This window comes from Triticum dicoccoides, chromosome 6B (assembly GCF_002162155.2).
Source record: "Triticum dicoccoides isolate Atlit2015 ecotype Zavitan chromosome 6B, WEW_v2.0, whole genome shotgun sequence".
Classification (NCBI taxonomy): Eukaryota; Viridiplantae; Streptophyta; class Magnoliopsida; order Poales; family Poaceae; genus Triticum; species Triticum dicoccoides.
The window spans coordinates 232,810,841-232,813,480 of NC_041391.1; positions in this window are offsets into that span (position 1 = coordinate 232,810,841).

Consider the following 2,640-nt stretch of genomic DNA (forward strand, 5'->3'; position numbering starts at 1 on the left):
AGCCAGTGAGTACTTTGAATGTACCCGCAAACATTATGAACACGGGTGTAATATAACAAACGATAAATCTGCTCTGAAATATTCTATGATCGCAACGTCAGTCATAAAATAAAATCCTTGACGTACGCAAGCAAGTTATTCACATAAAATACGAATAGTGTAATTAGAGAGTAGAGATAGAATGCCTTAGTCAGGCGTCTGAGCGACACCTCATAAAGGGCTTATAAAGTAAATAAATAACAAGCATGCCGCAGTCGGGCGTCTCAGCGACGCCACATAAAGGGCTTATAAATTAAACATATAACAAGCATGACGCAGTCGGGCGTCTCAGCGACACCACATAAAGGGCTTATAAAGTAAACATATAACAAGCATGCCGCAGTCGGGCGTCTCAGCGACACCACATAAAGGGCTTATAATAGAATAATCACAGTGAATATCCAGGAGGTAGAACCGTCCCAGGGATACTCAATAAATCAAATAATGAAAATAGTTAGTCCACAATAATAATAATCATAATCATCATATGTCACCGGTCATAATCAATGTTCTGACTTAGTAGTTTTTCCTTCGAAGACCGACACTAAGACCGACACTTGACCCAACCCAGGCTATAGCCCTTAACCATGGACACGACTATTCGAATAGATATAATCTCTGTAGAGGGTGTACTCTTTACCCACGAGTAACGGATTCCGTTAGTCCATCCGGACTAATTCCGTCTACGGTCTTTTAATTGAAAACACACCTAACCGCACACACCAGCCTGACTTATCGGTGTCTGGAATCACCCATGACACCTGTTTAAGCAAATTCTAAGTGGGGAGGCTACAACCTCGATTAGCATGGGATCACAAAATTTATACCGCGCACAAACTAGGGGAGCTACCCCTTCGGCTACAACCGAAAACACCCATGCCCCCGGACTAGGTGGCCTGCCTACCGGATGCCTTCGGTATCTTCCACCATTGCCTCTCTGTACGGTGTGTGCTAGAAAGGGGTTGACAACTTACTGAACCGTACCCTACCTACGGCAGGGACAAGTGGTAGTACGAAACAAGTATGGGGGTTACTGGAACAAGACTCGATCTACGGTCGACTCAAGAGGTTTAAGTATTCCCTGCATGATTTGCATAACCAATATATTTCAACGAACAGACAGGATCACCACTCGACATACCTCATCATGCCGTACCGGACATAACCATCTCGACGGAGGACTAGAGACAAGCCCGTGTCTACCCAAGACAGAGGCTTTCCCGGGTTCCTTTCGGCATGCATGAAAGGCATATGATGGTGACTACTATTCCAAACATAGCAAACTCCAATGGCATGAAATCATCAATATGCACTCATGAGTTTGAACGTATCATCACATAACATAACGGATACTCCGTGTCGAGGTGGTATTGTAACCGTGTCAGATAACACACACAATATTATGCGAGGGTACAGAATACTTGCCTTCAAGAGTGTGCAAGTGGGGTGTGCCTTTTGAAAGTTGACTTCTTCTTCAAAAACCTATTTTTGAAATTATTCAAACTAACACATAGTTTCAAAACAGTGCAAAAGAGTTGTCTGATTTTTTTTCAAATAAATCTTAAAATAAACTAGACTAAATTTGAGAGAGGTAGGAAAAAGAATCAACTCATTTGGAGTTATATTTAAAAAGTTATAGCCAGTCAAAGTTTTGGTCAAATTCTGTTTTTAAAATAAAACAGAAAAAAGGAAAAACGTTTCAAAACTAACCACGTCGAAGGCGTATTTTGGGTTACGTCTTCACTTACGCCTGCGTGGACCGGCGCTGGGTCACAGACAAGGGGGCCCGCGCTGTCAGGTTCATACCCCTCCCTCCCGCTTTCCTGGCCAGGGAGCAGAGGCGAGTTCCGGCGACGCCAGTCGGCGGAAGGCTACTCCCCACGGGGTACTAGGCACGGGGATAGGTTCCCCATGAGCTAGTGGTACTCTCGATAGTCACCACCGCCGGAGTGGTGGATAGGGTCGCCGACGGCGAGCTCCGAGGCGGACGGAGGTTTCGGGTTGGTTTGGGGATTCGGTTTACGGTGGCTCTCAATCGGAGTTAAGGGATGAGACGGCTCCGCTGGGTCAAGGAAAGACTAGAGGAGGTGAGTATGGGGTCGGAGGGGCTCTGGTTGCGAAGTAACCAACCGGAGTGCGGCGGCGGCTGCACTTGCCGGAGGCGAGGATGACGACCTCCTCTGGTCAAACTGCTGCGAGGTGAGTTGGCTACGGTTGACTTGAGGCTGTTGACGAGTGCAAGGGAGGCCGGGGGCGCTATTTATAGCAGGGCAGCGTCGGTTCCCGATGGTAGCCGTGGATAAGCTCGACGGTGCGCTTGCTGCTGTCGCCGGAGGCAACGTGGCGATGGCCGGTTGGCTTCAGGGGCTAACGACGAACTCTCCACTGTCCAAGGGGGCGAGCTGGCGCGCTGCGGTGGTTTGGGCGGTGCCGACCTGAGCAGGGGCGGGCTACCGATGCCTGCGTGCCGCCACAAGGCTCACTGCGGCGGCGCTGCAAGGAGCCAGGGGTGGCAGCATGTCACGGGCGAACGGACAAGATCGTGGCTTGGTCCCTCGGGCAAGAAAAGACCAGGAGGTATGGAGTAAGCGCGACGCGGCG